Source organism: Sapajus apella, unplaced genomic scaffold, assembly GCF_009761245.1.
Source record: "Sapajus apella isolate SASKATOON/1434 unplaced genomic scaffold, GSC_monkey_1.0 scaffold44, whole genome shotgun sequence".
Classification (NCBI taxonomy): Eukaryota; Metazoa; Chordata; class Mammalia; order Primates; family Cebidae; genus Sapajus; species Sapajus apella.
In genome coordinates this window covers 8,808,344-8,828,746 of record NW_022436984.1, presented here as the reverse complement: position 1 = coordinate 8,828,746, position 20,403 = coordinate 8,808,344, and positions in this window count along the sequence as shown.

Genomic DNA, 20,403 nt, shown 5'->3' with positions numbered 1-20,403 from the left:
CAATAAATTCTGTTAAAAGAGAGGTGCCATCAGCATACACTGAATTATGTTCAAAGAGAAGCACCTCAAACTTTAGAAATGATGATCTTTTTATCATTGGTGAATATCATTGTATCATCAATGGACTTCAAACAAACTTATTCAACTTTTGAGCCAGAAGAAGTCGTTATCTTTATTACATTGAATAGCAAAAAGGAAACAAAAAACAAAACAAAACAAAAAAACCGTGCTCTCTGCTCCAGACAAATTGTCATCCCTATCTTTTGAACCTCTTCATTATACTTATGTCTTTGAAAAGGTATTTTGGAGCAAAGGCCATCTGCACAACTGCTCTAAAAATGTGAAGAAATGCAGGAGACACAAGTCATTGTCTCACAACAATAAATGCAGAAGGAGTACGGAGTTAGAAAAATCATCATGTTTTAACTCCAGATAAATTAATGTGTCTAGGCAGTCATCAAGAATAGATGTAAAACCATTAAGACAATTGTTGATGATGAATTTATAATGAATGGATTAGGCTGACAACACCTAAGTCTACTGACCAAAGTCAAAATCATTAAAAGTGAAATAACCAGAAGGATCATATACTCTCTGGTATGATGCAATTGGAAGTACAGAATAACACCTATTATTACAAAAATAATTTAACCTAAATATCACTAAGCCTTTAGATCTAACCTACTTTTGTAAGTGTGGGTTTGGATGGGACAAAAACACACAGCATGATTAGGAAAAGAAAATGCATAGATTTTTAAAATGCATATATAATAATGTAATCATTAGGAAGTAGAAAAGTCTATAAGTCAAATAATCTAATTTCATCAACAAATAAATTAGTTACAAATTTGCAATGGGAAACTAAAAAAGTTAGAAGATGTAGCAACCAAGTGCATATGTATATTTTGTTCTTATCCTTATTTGAACAAATGTAAAAGGAAAGATATATATGCTTTGAGATAATTATGGTAATTTTATTATAAACTGGTTATTGAATATTAAGGAATGAAGATTAATTATTTTAGGTGTATCTTAAAAATTATGTATTTGTCTTTAAGGAAACTCTTCATTTTTTCAAAGCTCTCTTGAAGTAATTTATTGACAATCAGTTGCTTAGGATTCACTTTAAAATATTTTATCAAACAGAAAGAAGGAAAGAAGGAAGGAAGGAAGGAAGGAAGGAAGGGAGGGAGGGAGGGAGGGAGGGAGGGGAAGGAGGGAGGGAGGGAAAGAAGTAAGGTGGAAGGGCAGAAAGTAGATGGAACAAGATTAGCAAAATATTAATAACTGATAATATAACTGTGTTTAATATACTATTTTATCAAATTTTCTGTGTGTTTAAAAATTTATGTTAAAAACACTTTCTATTATAAGATACCAAACACTTCTGAAGCAAGGGTTCACCTACTGTTATCTACCCTATAAGTGTTTCTGGAATAAATAATTGTATTTTGAGCTATAAAGCTCAAAATACACCTTAATTATATGTGTCAAAAATAGAGGTATAGAGTCACTAGAAGGTTTTGGTATGGAGTATCACAATCTTGAGGAAATAAGCCCTAATATGATAGTATAAGTACTGTACCCAAACATTATATTGTTTACAGTTTTTTTCAACTATCAGGCTGCTAAAGAGTTGTGTAATTGTTCTCTTATTTCCCCTAAGGAAGTACCAGTTCCCTCTGTGAGGCTGTGATGGGACACACAATCCATCGTCTATGGGACAAACACACACAGCATGATTTATGATAGTTTGCTTCTTCCTTCACAAAAGGATCCTTTGATTCTGGTCAAAGGATTTTTCAAGCCTGAAGAGATCACTTCAAATTCCTGCTTCTACTTTCTGGCAGAACTGCTCCTCAGTTATTTCAAATATGTTTTCTGTTCAGTAGAGCAGCCTCTGCAGTCTCTAGATGGTCCATCTTCATGAGCCAGGATGTTTATAGGTAGCTTAATAAGGTGTGTTTCTCTTGTGTACTGAATTCTAGCTTCAGAGTGATTTAGTTGATTGAAGTACCCAATCCATCACTGAAGATTTTGCTTTTCTCTATAAATTCTTATTTACTGCTTTTTTAGCATATGCTTGTAATATTTTAGAGTGTTCCACACTTAAATTACATATCACTTTGGTATTTAAATCAATGAATTTAAACTACTGCATAATGAATACTTTCAATTTGCCTTCACTTAAGGAAGATGATATAATTAAATATGTTTGTTTGATCCGGTCTTGCAAATGAATCTATACATTTACATTAAGTCTCTAAGTTGAATTAATTCTCTTGAGCTTTTTAAAGTATTGGAAGTGGTTGTCTGTACTATGGCTAAGTCAGCAGTCTTTCTCCGCTTCCTTTTCCTTCCTTTTGTTAAACTGCCTTTCCTTCTTACTTCTTTTCTTTTCTGTATCCCTTGATTTCTGTCTATATCTCTATCAGCTTTCTTTTTCACTTCATTTCTATTATTGCATGCTTACACTGTGCCAGACACTGTGCTAAATACTATAATAGAACATTAAACTCGGAAGCTGATGTTGACTTATGTTTCCAACCAGGGCCACCAATTAAGCTTGCCATTACTTCCTGTGCCCAGGGTTCTTGGCCTGTTGGTCATAGAGGTCTGTGGAAGTTGAAGGGCAAAAGCAATTTGAAATAAAACTTAGTATGTATGCTCTAAGCTGCTAAGAAGTTGAGATAAATGAGAATTATAGGCAACTCACCTGGATGATTTTGCATATGCTATTTCACCACTAGAAGTTCAGTTTGGGTCTTTTAATTTATTCCATGTATCTTTAACATTTTCATGCTTCACTCTACCTTCTTGAATATACAGCATATAGCTGCAAAAACTGTTTTATACTTTAGTCTATTAGTTATATCATCTGTGTAATATTTTGGTTTGAATCCATTGCTTGGTTTCTCTCCTTACTATGGGTTATATTTTCCCAATTCTATTAACATCTAGTAATTTTTAATTGGAGGCCAGGCATTAGTTTTTACCTTTTTAAATACTATATAATTTTGCAGGTTGTTTTGATAGTGAGCTTTTGACTGCTATAAAATTAACTGGAAACATTTTAAGCCATTTGAAGCATGCTTTTAAGATCTGGTAAGTGGAGCCAGAGTGATTTCAAGTCCAGGGATAATTTTGTTCCACCACTGAGATAAAAACTTTCTGAGTACTTTACTTAAGGGTCTGTGTATCATGAGGTTTTTCACTACAGTTGGTGGCAACCTCAGCTTTTCTCAGCCCTTTGTGAGCTCTGAGGACTATATCACCTTGTCCTTTGTGGTGCTTCTTTCCCAGTCTTGAGTATTCTCTTTATATGCACTGAATTTACATGCAACACTCAACTGAGGCCTCAAGAAGAACACCTTGCATATTTCAAGGGCTAGCTGTCTTGCAGATTTCTTTCCATGCAGCACTTTCTTCTCTATGTGGTTCTTTCCTCTTTATCCAGTTCTGTCCTCTTTGTACTGTGCTCTACAAGTTCTAGTCAAATTGGCTTTCTGAAATCTCAAAGGTATCTTGTCAACTTAAAGAATCTGCGAGCCCTATTTGGGTTACCCTTTGCCGTGCTGTTCTGTATGTTTCCCCCAGTTTGCCTGGAAACTGTCTCCAGGCAGCAGTGTGGAAAATCATAAGAATCATTTTGTTAGTTTCCTTTATCTTACAGATCACTGCCTTGTGCTGAAACTATTGTTTCGTATATATTTTGTTCAAATTTTTTTAATGTTTAAGGCAGGAGACTATATCTAATTTTGATTACCTCATATTTGCAAGAAATATATATGTGTTCCTATCTTTATATATTCATGGAATTATTACTATATCCACTTTGATAAATAAAAATACTGAAGCTCATCTAGAATCAGTAACTTGCTCAAAATTGCATATTTAGTACAAGCTGAACCAACAGGCAAACCCTGGTATCTCATACAAAACTCATATTCATTTCACACTTGCATTACACCACACATTTTTATCTTACAAAATAGCTTTGGTACGGTGGAATAGATAGAAACTGATTTCCAAGAATGTAGAAGTAGGTGGTTCCCTACTGAAGATGGTAAATGTAGACTTGTTTTTCTGAGGGATTTGGTAGTGAAGAAGGAAAATAAAAACAATATGAAATAAAGGAGAGGAATGACAATCAGAAAAGAATGTGCTAGAATTGAGGAAAGCTTGTATATCATATGTAGGTACTCTTAACCTGACTGTTTACTAGTCAGTCAGAGGATTGACTACTCACAACTCAAAAGAATCAAGGGTTAGTGTATTAGTGTCTTCTTGCACTGCTATAAGGGCGTACCTGAGACTGGGTATTTATAAAGAAAAGAGGTTTATTTAGTCAGCTCATGATTCTGTGGGATGTGCAGGCTTCTGCTTCTGGGGAGGTGGCAGGAAACTTACAATCACGGTGGAAGTGAAAGGTAAAGCAGGTCCATCTTTACATTGGCAGCAGGAGAGAGGGAGAGAGAGAGAGAGGGAGAGAAGTGGGAAGTGCTACACACTTTGAAACTACCAGATCTCATGAGAACTCTATCACAAGAATAGGGGCAAGTCTGCCCTCATAATTCAGTCACTTCCCACAGGCCCCTCCCCCTATACTAGGAATTTCAATTCAACATGAGATATGGGTGGGGACACAGAGCCAAACCATATTCTTCTCCTCTTTGCTCCTTTCTAATCTCATGTACATCTCACATTTCACAATACAATCATGCCTTCTCAATAGTCTTCCAAAGTCTTAACAATTCTAGCATTAACTCAAAAGTTCAAGTCCAAAGTGTCAACTGAGACTAGGCAAGTCCCTTCCACCTATGAGTTTGTAATATTAAAAACAAGTTAGATACTTCAGAGATACAATGGGAGTACAGGTATTGGGTAAATGCTCCCACTCCAAAAGGGAGAAATTCGTCAAAACAAAAGGGCTATAGGCACCATATGAGTCAGAAACCCAGCAGGATGTCATTAAATTGTAAAGCTCCAAAGTAATCTTCTTTGACTCCATGTCTCACATCCAGGCCACATTAAGGCAAAGGCTGGGTTCCCAAGGTCTTGGGCAGCTCTGCCCCTGTGGTTCTGCAGGGTAAAGCCCCCTGTGCACTTTCACAGGCTGGTGTTGAGTGCCTGTGGCTTTTCCAGGTGCACAGTTTAAGCTGCTGGTGGATCTACCATTCTGGGGTCTAGAGTACAGTGGCCCTTCTTTTCACAGCTACACTAGGTAGTGCCACAGTGTGGACTTTCTGTGGGGGTTCCAACACCACGTCTTCCCTTCACGTAGCTCTAGCAGAGGTTTTCGATGAGGGCTCTGCTTCTGCAGAAGACTTCTACCTGGACATTCAGATATTTTCATACATTCTCTGAAATCTAGGCAGAGGCTCCCAAGCCTCAACTTTTGCCTTCTGTGAACCCACAAGCTTGTCACTACATGGAAGCTACCAAGGCTTGGGGCTTGCACCCTCTGAAGGAACAGCCCAAACTGTACCTTGGACCTTTTTAGCCACAGCTGAAAGTGGAGTGGCCACGATGTAAGGTGCCATGTACTGAGCTGCATAGAGCAGTGCAACCCTGAATCTAGCTCATGAAATCATATTTCCCTCCTAGGCCTTCAGGCTGCTGATGAGAGGGGCTGATGTGAAGGTCTCTCAAATGCCGTAGAGGCACTTTGTTCATTGTCCTGGCTATTAGCGTTTGACTCCTCCTTACTTTTGCAAATTTCTGCAGCAGGCTTGAATTCCTCCCCAGAAAATGAGTTTTTCTTTAATACCACATGGTTAAGCTGCAGATTTTCAAAACTTTTATGCTTGATTTCTCTTTTAAATATAAATTCCATTTTGAGATACTTTATTTGTGAACACATATGAGTTTACACTGTTAGAAACAACCAGGCCAAATCTTGAATGCTTTGCTGCTTAGACATTTCTTCTGCTAGATATGATAAATCATCTCTCTCAAGTTCAAAGTTCCACAGATACCTAGAGCAGAGGGATAATATCACCAGTTTCTTTAATGAAGCATAGCAAGAGTGACCTTTACTCCAGTTCCCAATAAGTTCCTCATCTCCATGTGAGAACTCCTCAGCCTGGACTTTATTGTCCATATTACTATCAACATTTTGGTCACAACCATCCAACAAGTCTATAAGAAGTTCTAAACTTTTATCTTCCTATCTTCTTCTGAGCCCACTGTTCCAACCTCTGCCCATTACCCAGTTCTAAAGCTGTTTCCACATTTTCAGGTATCTTTATAGCAATGCCCCACTTCTCAGTACCAATTTTCTATATTAGTTTGTTTTCACACTGCTATAAAGGCATGTCTGAGACTGGGTAATTTATAAAGAAAAAAGGTTTAATAAGTTCATCGTTCTATGGGCTGTACAGGCTCTGCTTCTTGGGAGGCCTCATGAAACTTACAATCATGGTGGAAGGCACAGGGGAAGTGGGAGCATATTCCCATGGCCAGGGAGAGAGAGAGAGAGAAGGGAAAAGTGTTAAATGCTTTTGAACAACCAGATTTCATGCAAAATATATCACCAGAACAGCAAAGAAGAAGTCTTTCTTCATGACTCAATCACCTTCCAACCATGACCATCCTCCAACACTAAGAATTAAAATTCAACATGAGATTGGGGTGGAGATGCAGAGCCAAATCATACCAGTTAGAGACTATTCTCTAAAAATAATGCAGAAAATGCTTACTGGAGGAAGTATGACTCAGGTATGTCTCTGAAATACTCAGGATACAGAAGAATAAAAGACACAAGGGAATTTATTACAATGAGATTGGGAGAAGGGGAGGCAGCTGTGTGAAAATGCACAAGCTGTGTTTACAGTACAGTGAGAGAATAATTCCATATGTATCAGAATTCAGCTTACTCTCTTAGTTTCTAGATATTATATCAAGAAACATCCATCAGAACAGACTGTGGCCAAGGATGACACACCAAGACAGCCCATTGGCTTCTCTCCTTGTAACTCTCCTTTCCGTATACATACCCTCATCTATTTTTTAATATAATTCACTGTAGTATCTTTACAAAGAAATGTGGATGATTAGGAATACAACTATAAGGCAATTAATATGCATTTGATAATTCTGTCTGTGAATAAATGAGTTCAGTTTTTATATGCTGCATCTGAAAAATATGTCCCTTGTGTCTCTGTTCTATAATATTCAGGAGAAATGCTTCAAGTTGTCATCCCTTTACAGATATATATTGGCCATTCCTCCTCCAGACACACATTTTTATTTTCTGTAGAAAATAGGGGAGCTCTGAACTATGGGTAGATGAAGATTTAATTCATTTTGTGCTTTTGAACTTTCATAAAATGTCTAGTTTACAATCACTTTTCACTAACACACATACAATAACAGTTGACAATCACAATATAACTAATGTGTAACAATTTATTTGTATCCTGCAGTAGGCTTACCTGTGAACTGTATATTTCCTAGCTAGAAGAAGAAAATGAAAAACAGTCTATTGGAAGAAGCTTCCATTTATCTGGTTTTCTTATCATAGGGCTAAATGGCTAATGAGAGTATTTTAAGGACCCTATAGCCTGAGAAATTAGTCTACTCTTTGGAAGTCATTTCTTTTGATATGAAAGTTAATTAATATTTCCGGACTACAGATGACTCATTTACAAAATAGGAATACATTTGCAGTTTTAATTACCTTATAGAAGAGTATACCCTTCTTGTGAGGAGGCCATGCTTGTTGTGAAGCAGGCAGCATGGTCATAGCTAGAGGTAAGGAGTGAAAAGAGATGAAGGTAAAACCACCTGGAGAAAGAAGGAGGTATACAATGGTGTGATCACAGAGTTTGTAGAATGTTGTGCTAAGAGAAACAAAGCTGGAACCAAGTCAGTCACAACTGAGGGGCCTAACTACTGGCTTTGGCAGGAGGTATAATGAGTGACTGTTTTGCATGAAGATGGATCTTATTAACTGCCAAGTTTTGGGCTCCCCACCTCACCACCCCGCATTTCATAAACATGTTGGAGCCAAAGATAAATTGCTGGTACAAAGTTCACAAACTTGCATACTGTTACTCTTTATTTATATAACACCTAGATTACTTTTAATGTTGAATATTTATGAAATATAGACAAGAAGGAGCTCCAAATGAACAGCATGCCTATTTTACTCCATGCCAACAACTAGCCCTGCCTTTCTCCCATATAATTATGGAGATGAAAATAAATCCATGTGGGGATAGATACAATAAAGCTTTAACTAACACCATTTTTAAGAAAAAAATGTATTTCAGTGCAGCAGAAGGAATGATATCCAATTCCATCCACTCAGAGTGTTTAACCCACCGGTCCTTGCTGGAAAAAAATCTAGTTATACCATGTTATACTATAAATCTCACCAAGATACATAAACTAACTGAGGCTTTCACGTGTATTTTCATTTTATGGGTAAGAAGTATGATGTGATGTATAAAAGGGTCTCAAAGATATATCAGATGTTACCCAAGATATGAATTGAATGCAGTGCATTTTGTTTTTGTGAGAACATAATTATAACTTTGATTTCTATACAGAATATCTGAAAGAACAGTGTACAATAAAAGAAAGTCCAATCCTACCCAAAAAGGTAGCTGAAGTCAGCCAAAATTAAAGGCATTATAGGAATTAATGGCTTCTCTTTGAACAATGTCAGGGAAGCTACTTGACCTTCATAAGAAGGAAAACATGAAGGAGGGACTTTTAGCAATAAATGGAGAAAAATGAAATGTATTAATATTTCATACAGTGGTTGTGGTAAACAAACCAAACAAAGAATAAAAATAAAATAGCTAGAAATAAACATTTTAAAAAGTAATTAGAACATATCAGAAAGAAATGAATTTTGAAGAAAAGTATTAAGATCTTTGCTGCTTCTAAATATTTATATATGCATAATCCTGAAGTCCATAGCAAAGAACAGAAGAGAACCATGAAAGCAAGAAGAAAAGCATAAGGGGAGGGGCCAAAGGAAATGGGGCTAATTGGCTCACTGGTGATTGGACTGGAGCTCTTGAAGAAGGAATGCAGAAGTGGGAAAGTAAACAACAAAGTGGCAATAGGAGTCAAAGAGACAAAGTGTGGCCAAAGAAAGCCTCAAAGACTTGTAAAAATAGCCAAGTATAGGCATGCTCAACATAATTGGATATGATTTGGCAATATAAATCTCCCAGAGACTGAGAAGGTTGGAGTTAAAGCCTAATGGGTTATGAAAAGCCTAATGGGTTATGAATTTCAGGTTATTTTGATTTTAGAAAAAATATCTAGGTTTTCATTTTATAGAAATTTATTAAATATTAAAATGCAGTAATTTTTATAAAGTTATCTTTACTACCCTGAAATGAAATTGTTAGATAATTTAGCTTATATACATGTAGTTTTTTTAAAAAAATAAATCAATACAATTTTCTAAAGATAATAGGAAGAGATAATAATTTAGAATATATTAGCTTATATTTCAGCATATTAATACTCAATATTGATAGTAGTTGGAAATCTAATATAGCCAGATTCCTGGTAATTCAGTACATATAAAACAAGTACAAATATCTAAGTATTTATATGTGAAATTAAAAGTCCTAAGCTCAGACAATTAGCATTAGAATTTCCCTTTGAACATATAGAGTGCAGCAGGATACATAGGAAAGAATAATGCTACACTACTGATAGTTCACTATATAATGGGTTTATTTTCAGAGCACTTCACATTAGTCACAAAACTAGTAAGTTATAAAGGGGTAAAACCTTAAGATTAGCATGTAATATGGGACTGTTGAGATGTGATTTAATTTGTTTGTGTTAGGACAAGGGGTGAATAGGGAATAGGAAATATCAGTTCTGTTACCATATGCTGTAACAAAAAAATATGAAATATAAACGTTATTTATAATTATCTGTTTTTTCTCCAGAAACAACAGCAACAGAATGTTGGAATGAAATTTTAACCTTGTCATGCAGAATATATGAAAGAATTGAAAGTAACGAAAATGCCTTATCAAGCCAAGTACTAATAATTCTGTACAAATGTATAACTAAAACATACACATGAGTTTGTGAGTGTATGTGTACGTGTGTGTGTGTATGCATACATACTACAAAGTAAATATCCACTGGATTTATATGCAAGAAAGAAAGTCATCCCTAAAATATAAAGCAAAAGCTGTTTTTAAACTTTCTTTGATAATAGTAAGACTACTTTTTTCCTAAACTGAAAATAAGAGAGGTACAGAATACACTAAATCCAGGTATAAATTTTTTTAGTTCATTAGACAAAGACCTGCCATATGATGGGTTCTGAACCAAGCCCTGTGGAAGTAAAAATATTGAATGAAAGACTCTTGCCTCATGAAGTTTAAGTCCACTGGAAGAAATAGGTATATGCAATAGTTAATGTGTTAAAAAATGTGCTGTAGTGACAGGGTCTAAATATCTTGGCAGTAGTTTTTAAATAGATTAGAACCAAATTTGTGATCCACCTTCAGCAATTATGTAAAATCCTAAGGCTTATAATTTGGGCTGATTAAAATGTTACTTATTTTTAACATACTAACCTTGTTTTTAATGGGCAAAGATAAGGGTTCCCATAATGTAAAGTCCTGAATTCCTAACTTGACCTTTTGCAATGTACATATTCAGTCCTTTAGTGAACCTTCTCACTGAGCATTTAGAGCAAAAGTAATGTTCATTGGTTTATTAGTCCATTTTCACAATGCTGTTAAAGACATACCAAAGACTGGGCAATTTACAAAAAAAAATGAGGTTTATTGTACCTAGAGTTTCACATGGCTGGGGAGGTCTCACAATCATGGTGGGAGACAAGGAGGAGCAAGTCACATCTGTTGTGGATGGCAGCAGGCAAAAAGAGAGCTTGTACGGGGCAACTCCCATTTTAAAAGCCATTAGATCTTATGAGACCCATTCACCATCGTGGGAACAGCACAGGAAAGACCCACCCCCATACGTCAGTCATCTCCCACTAGGTTCCTCCCACAACATGTGGGAATAATGGGAGATACAAGGTGATATTTTGGTGGGGACACAAAGCCAAACAATATCATTCTACCCCTGCCCCTTCCCGAATCTCATATCTTCACATTTCAAAGCCAGACATGCCTTCCCAACAATCCCCCAAAGTCTCAACTCATTTCAGCATTAACTCAAAAGTCTAGAGTTCAAAGTCTCATCCAAGACATAGGTAAGTCTCTTCTGCCTATGAGCCTGTAAAATCAAAAGCAAGTTAGTTACTTCCTAGATACAATGGGGGTACAGTCATTGGGTAAATACAGCCATTTCTAATGGGATAAATTGGCCAAAACAAAGGGCTACAGGCCCCATTCAAGTCTGAAATCCAGCAGGATAGTCAAATCTTAAAGTTACAAAATTATCTCCTCGGACTCTATGTCTCAAATCCAGGTCACACCAATGCAAGAGCTGGGCTCCCCAGGGCTTGGGCATCTCTGTCCCTGTGGCTTTGCAGCGTATAGTCCCCCCGACTCTATGTGTTTTCACAGGCTGATATTGAGTGTCTGTGGCTTTTCCAGGTGCACAACGCAAAGCTGTCAGTGGATCTACCATTCTGGAATCTGGAGAATGGTGGCCCTCTTCTCACAGCTGCACTAAGCGGTGCTACAGTAGGGACTTTGTGTGAAGGCTCTGGCCCCACATTCCCCTTTCACACTGCTGTAGCAGACGTTTTCCATGAGGGCCCTACCCCTGCAGGAAACTTCTTCCAGAGCATCCAGGCATTTCTATACCTCTTCTGAAATCTAGGTGGAGGTTCCCAAACCTTAATTCTTGACTTCTGTGCACCCACAGGCTCAACGCAATATCCAAGCTGCCAAGGCTTGAGGCTTCCTCCCTCTGAAGCAACAGCCCTTGACATGTTTCACTCATGGCTGAGGCAGCTGGGATGCAAGCTACCAACTCCCTAGACTGCATAGAGCAGCTGCACCCTGAGCTGGGCCCACAAAACCATTTTTTTCTCCTAAGCCTCCAGGCCTGTGATGAGAGGGGCTACCACAAAGGTGTCTGACATGTCCTGGAAACATTTCTCCATTGTCTTGGTGATGAACATTCAGCTCCTCATTACTTATGCAAATTTCTGCAGCCAGTAACAATAATTTATTTTGACCCTAAATTTTCACTGTAGGCAAGATGTAATAGGAAATGGTTTCCTCTGCTCCTTCTAGTGTTTAAGCTGGGAAATGGGAATAGGAATGACTTATTTAATTTGCTTTCACAATAGCCTCTTTCATAGGGGTAACATATTAGTGCTTCCTGGGAGTTTAGTAAGGGCAATGGGCAAGGGACTTCAGTTGCATTTTGTGTGGACCTCTTCATGAGGCTGCTAGGTCTTTCTTAAAGCAAAGCATCTGAGTTCTAAGAGTGAATGTTCGAAAGGACTGAAGATGGAAAATAATAGTTTTAAATCCTCAGCTAAAAATGTAGCACAGAGTCACTTGTACTATATTGTGCAAAGTTTTGACAGGGCCTGCACAGACTTAAGGAGAGGGGCTATAAAATCTGTCAGTGGGAAGAGTGTGCCCACTTTGCTCTGCCACAACCCAGGAAAAATGAGAGCATCAGAAGCAATACCATGGTAAATATATGGTGGCCCAAATACCAGAAAGTATTTCTTTAGGCCCCAAAATTGGATTATTCTTTATTAGTTAGGGGTTTAGAGGAAGATATGGTAGGAATGTATGTAGAAACCATCTGTAGAATGGAAATGGAATGTTACTGATTTCTAGAGTCTGGGAAAACTTAGGAACCATTATCAAGCAGAGAATCAGAATGCCTTGATAGAATTATAATCACATCATATTTAATTTATGCTTCCACTGAGGGCCTACTTGGGTAGAAAATCTCATTCATTTGATTGACCTATATAGCTCTTTTTGTACTAATGAATTTTTCTATATATTAATATAGTCTTGTGAACAGTTAATTGTCTTAAGTATAACGTATAATATGTAACAATGGAAAGAGAATAATAATAATACTGCCTAAGATATCTAAACACTTTGTGATGGTATTAACAACAAAAAAAGTAAGTATAAAAAGGGGGCAGGGGATGAATATTTATAGATTTAGATCCTTTACAGTTGAGCCACAATTACTAAATATCTACTATTCACCAGCATTGTGGTATGAGCTAGACAAACAAAAATGGAAAACCTTGGAATCTGTCCACAAGAATTTTTTTCATGTACCTTAGAAAAGATACAAACATTTAATCTAATGATTACTATGCAAGTACAGCAAAAGTAGTGTATATAATGTACAATTTTGTAATTGAAAAATTTTGTGTGTTGGGAGTTTGGGTTTAAAGCCAGCAAATAAACATGGCCAAAAAGGCGAGTGAAGAAAGTTTTGATACAGTAACATCGAAGTTGCAATAGTCCAATGAGAATTCTTGTGGAAAAGAAACATGCACAATTTTTTAATGTAGTTACATGAAAGAGAGTAAACCTAAGTGGCAATTCAAAGTTGCAAAGCCAAGGTTTCTTAAAACTTATTAATAAAATCATATGATCAAACATATTGATCATGTGTGTTTTAATAGTCTCACTTAGAGATGAGAATGAAAGATGATTTCATATCCTTATTTATTTTGAGAGAGAAGAAGTAAAGGAATCCAAACCAGTGAGAAACTAATGGCAGTAAAGAATTAAGTGGAATATATCACAGTTTCTGACAAGTTTAAGCCATTAGAGAGACACAGTGTGCAATGGGATTTCAATTTTATTCCAACTGACAGATAAATTGTGTTTTAAAAATAGCTATTTGTGATCTGAGAAATGATCAGAAGAAAATCCTGAGTATGCAAACAACCGTAATAAATTATCTTCATATAGAGAAACAATATATCAAATGATGCCAATTTAAATATTTCACATGGAATTGAATTAATATCACTAGCAAGAAGCTCAACTTAAATTTAAAGCTCAAGGTGAGTTAAAAGGCAGGCAGTGGCCGATTCCTTTTGCTATTGACTGGCAAAGCATCTTGTTCTATCCAGGGTGCAAGATCAAGGGTTCTCATCTCAACTGTGAACACTTAATAGTTGTGTAAGCATGTAATTTAATGCAGATGACCTGCAATTGCATTTACATTTTCTGAAATGACATATGAAATTTTTATGCTATGACAAATGACTTAATATTTTTGTTTTATTCACCAGTTATCCTGGATAGATTTGGATACAAGTTGCAACCCACCTTCAGTGAGCTATGGTTCCAGTGTTGAAAGCTAATTAAGTCTTCAAAGCCTTTGCAGTGCTCTTACTAATTTATACCTATTGGTCAGCCTGGGACTTTGATGGAAGTCTATCCATTAGCTCAGTTCCCAGAGTTTTTGGAATAATAATTAGGATTAAATACACAAATATGCCACTAGGGAGGTCAATTTATACATTTTAGTACAGTCCCAAAAGGAGCAGAATTGAATAAGTTATGGAAAGGAAGTAAAATCATGGGTTTGTAAGCAACTTTATGGGATTATCATTTTGTGTCTGGGACTAAGCAGTAAGATGAGAGATAAGTAGCAGAGAGAGAGAAGGTGGGAGGTGGAAGAGGGGACAAGAGAGAGAAAAGCCATAGAATTGGCCTTGCCTGTTGGAAGAATAACTGTACTGGTAGTACTTTGAATTCTGTTGCTTTTCTCCAGTCCACTAGACGCTTTTGAGTCCTCAACTATGTACTCCACGCTCCCTGTCCAGGTTTTATATTTGAAATCAGTGGGAAAGAAGTTTGCCCTCTCTATCTCACTCAGAACTGGGGGTCCCATACTCAAAGCTTTTCAAATAATTTTTACGTGAAATACCTTTATTTTAGACTTGAAAATGCCAACTTAGGCTATTTACTCTTCTTACCAAAGTGCTGCAGGAAAAAAAAAATTAATCTCAGAAGCTATTGATGTATTACTGCAGAAGTTTGAGGCAGGATAGAGACTCTCATTAAATAGACACTGCTTATTTGGTTCTTTGCCATGACATTAAAACATAGACATATTAAATATCTTCCTTATTACTTCTATGTATTTTAGCATAGTCCCTAAAAGAGCCTAATTGAGCAAATTGTGGGAAGAAGAATCTGCTTGAACAAATATTAAAAGAAATATTTATTTATATTTGGAAACAAAGAACTGTCCTTTATAAATTAAAAAAAAGATTGTGCTTGAAAAAAGTAGATTTTCAAAGTATGTTTTTGAATGCTAAATTAATACAAATAAAACTAATATCAGTATATTTCTAATATAATTTATGAGGCTTTATAATATTGACAACTACTTAGAAATATATACAATATTATAAGCAATCCATTTTAATGTGCATGTAAATCATCTGAAGCTGCTGTGATTACACAGATTAGAGATTTGACTTCAAAGGTTTTCATTGCTCTAATATATATAATAGTAAGTATGCAGTATAAAATTCTTCTTTTGAAAAAGTATCCATGCCTATATCTTCCATATATTTATTTTACAGGTAGCTATTGATGCAAGCAAATTAATATAATGTTCTATGTTAGAGAAATGAACCAGGGTTATCTCACTTTGATGAGATCTATAAAAATATGAATAACAACACTTGACAAGTTCTTATTTTTTAATGTAGTATTTTTACATATCTTTAGAAATACATAAAATGAAAATTTATATTTTTGTTACTTGAGACGCTCTATGGCTAACAATGTGAAGTCATCTTGAAAATAGAAATATTTCAAAATGCATACTGAGTTCCTTAAATAGATTATACCTATTAGTAACTAAATCATGTGTCATGTTAAGATTAACATTCTCATGTTTTTACAGTGTAATTACCCAATTAATTCTTTTTCACTAAAGTGTTGACTAAGAATTTATAATTTTCAAGTGCTCAATGAAAATGACCTTTATTGCAAAGTTTCATTTGATCAACTTTCTTATATCTACATTCAAAGCTGGTGCAATGCATTTATTAAAAGATAAAGGAAAAGGAAATCCATTGTTTTATTGGAATGATGCACAGTGGAAGGCTAATGGATCCTCCCTAAAGACTGGTATTATTTATTATAGGCATTTTCACATTTGTGTAATATATTGGACCTTTTCTACCTCAGACATACTCACAATTTTTCAAGAAGAGATTGATTTTAATGGTCAAAGATAAACTGTGTATGACGAAATAGCACAGATTGGCATTGATTTCATATGTTCATTGTATTTTTTTATTTAGAGAAAGAGTTTTACTCTTGTCACCTGGGCTGGAGTCCAACGGCACAATTTCTGCTCACTGCAACCTCTGCTTCTCAGATTCAAGTGGCTCTCCTGCCTTAGCCTCCTGAGTAGCTGGGATTACAAGCACCCACAACCATACCCAGCTAATATTTGTATTTTTATTAAAGACAGGGTTTCATCATGTTGACCAGGCTGGTCTTGAACTCCTGATCTCAGGTGATCTGCCTGCTCAGTCTCCCAAAGTGTTGGGATTACAGGTATCAGCCACTGTGCTCAGATTGATTTTATATGTTTTTAAATAACTCTTGGAGTTTATACAACATTAAAAGTTTTAACTTAATTTGCTGTCTTAATTAGCATAATGGAGAAAAGGGATGAACAGTAATGAAGGTGAAATGGGTTCAAGAAAGTCTAGAAAACTCATGTTTATTGCAGATATCCTTATTATCCTACATGTAGGATGACTCCAAATAGCATTGTTTTCTGTAGATATTTTGATATGAGAACAGGTTAATTTTAAGCAATTATTAGTGCTTTATTCCCTATTTTTATCATCAACAATTGTTAATCTGTACTTATTTTCCCATGTTCTTATATTTTCTTTATACAAAATAGTTTAATAATATAAGCTCATTAGAGTTTTTTAACTTTCATAATTTTTGTATTCCTATTTTTTAAAAATCACTTAATTCATATTTCAAAGAAATAAAATATAATTCTGCTAATTTATTTTCTCATTCTAAGGTTATTATAAACAAATAACCTTATTATTGATTGGTTACTTTAAATCAGGTGCCTTCCTCTGTCCAACACATTTATGAGCCTCCTATGGCAGGGGAAGTCTTACCCATATATTGGTCTCTGAATGAGCAGTAACATAATCTGTCTAGGTGGAGGGCCACAGAATTAGCACAATTATATTGTTGATGTGAGGTCCTTTATTCAGAATTGAAGGATTGTATTCATTCTCATTAGAAAATATTTTAGAGTCCTAGCAGTTAAGGATTCAGTAACATTACAGTCTTTTGTCTTGGTTTGTCTTAGCTATGCAACAGAAACCCCTACATGTTACACTCCTTCTCCCCTCCACACCAGGTAATGTAAAAAAGTCTATGTAATCCTGAGCTTTCCCCTCCTATATTGTCACTAAACACACTTCTCAAATACTAATAATATGAGGTGAATGTTCTCAGAGGCTATGGCATATAAAGAAATGATTATAATTCCATAACAGAAAATTTAGAAAGAGAGATCAGCAAACAAAAGATACAAGGGAAGATTTAAATCTTAACAAATCAATAATTACATTAGGTATTAAAGGTCTAACTTCCCAATGAAAATACAGAAATTGGCAGAGTGGATCAAGAAATCCACTTAACAACTAAGTATGTATTGTCTCAAGAATCTCACTTCAAAATATTGACATAGATATTTTGAAATCAAAAGAATGTAAAAATATATACCATGCAACATTGATCCAAAGAAAGTTTAAGTGGCTATATTAATATCAAATAAAGAAGACTTCATAGCAAAGAAAATTACCAAGAAAAGGGAGAAATATTACATAACAATAAAGATCAATCTGATAAAAGATAATAATCCTAAATGTGCATAATAGAACAAAAAACTATAAAAGGTATAAAGCAAAACTCGTTGAACTGAGAGGAACAAATCCATAATTACATTGTCAACCATCAACCAACAGGGTATAATCCACACTTATAAAACAATACACCCAATGAATCAGAAAACACGTTTATTCAAGAGCCTATGGAACATATACCAAAATACAACATCTCCAGGATAATTAAAAAACTAATTAAATTGAAAAGTATTGAAATAACACAGAGTATGTTTTCTGATAACAGTGAAATCAAACTAGAAGTCAATAACAAAGACTTAATAGGAAAATCCCCAAACACTTGGAAACAAAACAGTACACTTCTAAGTAATCCATGGGTCAGAGGATGTCTCAAGGAAAATGTAGAAAACATATTAAACTTAATTGAAAAATGGAAAATACAGTGTATCGAAGTTTGTTGGAGTCAGCCTAAACAGTGCTGAAAGTGAAATATATAGCACTGAATTCTTATGTTAAAAAGAAAAAAACACATGAATCCATTGTCATAGATTATTGAAATTTTAAAACGAGCTAAATAAATATACAAGAAGCCAAAGAAAAGAAGCGGTAGATAGAAATCAGTGACATTGAAAACAGTAAAACAACAGAACATATTCTTCTTGAGAGTATCAAATAAATACACCCATATTGAATGTAGTCATTTTTTGTTTACATTTAAATATATTAAAACTTATTTACTTGAAAAAGCAGATACCTGAAGCCATAGAAAACAAATTCATACCTAATAAACTGTTTCAAGTCAAATAATTTTGCAACCATCATGTTGATCAAGAAAAAACTTTGTCGACTACCCCAGAATTCCTGTCCTGTGTGCTTCTTCCCAAAGACACTCTTCTGCCTTTCCCACAACCTATGCTGTCTTTAATAGTACTTGCTTCCTTGATATTCTTAAATTTGGGGACAGGATTCTCTCATCATAATGTTCTTAATATTCATCCAAATTGCTGCTCATAACAATTTTTTTTAATTGCTAAATAGTGTCTCATGTTATAGTTATACCAGAATTTGTTTATACGAATGACCCTTTATGGGTCATTTGGGTTGTTTCCAACTTTTAGAAATGATAAATAAAGTTGCTATACATATACATGTGCATGTTTTGGTATGAACAAATATTTTCATTTTTCAAGGGTACAATACTCAGGAATGAGATTGCTGGATTAAATGCTAAGTCTATGCCTAAATTTATAAGAATCGCTAAACAATTTTCCAGAGTGGCTATAACATTTCACATTGCCACTGGCAATGCCTGAAAGTCAGTTGCTCTGCATCCCAGTCTGCCTTTTATATTGTCTGTAATTTTATTTTAGTTATCCTAAGAGTTGTGTAGTTGTACCTTATTGTGATTTAAATTTGCATTTTCCTAGTAACTAATGATGTTGGACATCTTTCTGCGTAATTATTTGCCATCTTTATATTATCTATGGTAAACAGTCTATTCAAGCCTTTTGTTCATTTCTTAAATTGTTTGTTGTCTTATTATTGAGTTGTTTAGAGTTTTTTGTATGGACTTGATACCAAATTCTTTGTGGATATATGGTTTGGAAATATTTTATTTCAATCTATAGCTTGATTCTTCACTTTCTTGATAGTATCTTTGACAGAACAAATGCTTGTAAATTTGATGAACTTTTATTTATCATATTTGTCATAGAACATGCTTTTAGTATTATTTCTCAGAACTCTAGTTCTGATTCTGGGTTATAATTTCTCAGTTTATTCTAAAATTTTTATAGTTTTTTATTTTACATTGAAATCTGTGATCTATTTTGAGTTGACTTTTTCATGAGTTTGAAATTTAGGTCATGATTCATTGTTTTTGCCTATAAAGAACCAATTGTTTTAATACCATTTGTTACAAAGACTATCTTTTTGCTTAATTGTTTAACCTTTGTCAACCATCAAATGGCTACATTTGTTTGGGTCTATGCATATATTGCCTATTCCTTTTCAGGGATATATTTCTTTCGTCACCATTCTCTAGATTGGAGTAGATTTATAGTAAGTCTTAAAATCAGGTAGTGTGATTCTTTCAAGCTTGTTTCTCTTTTTAAATTGTTGAAATTATTACAGTTTATTTGCCCTTGCATGTACATTTTAGAATAGCTGAAACAGAACATTTCAATAAAGGTACCTTGTGCCCTTAATCTTAACCAACAACCCACATAGTGGTGAAGTCTATTTCAATATCCCTTAAGAAGAAAGATTGATATTCTATGTTATTTTTCAAATAATGTCTATTTGATGTTTACAGAACATAAGTCATAAATGTTTACTGTTAAAGTGTGTGTGTGTATTAATCTATTAGCCTTATCTACAAATTGCCTGTTGTTTATTTGTTTGAAATTGGCTTATTTCTCACAGACATAAGTTACTGGGTTTATATGGAAATATACAAATATCATAGTAAAAGTAAATTTAGAAGCTAAAATTTTAAATTCTACAATTGAGTCTGTAAAAGTTTAAAAATATCTTGTGAATACCATTACCAATGATATTTGGGTTTTGGTAGCCCCTAGGATGAA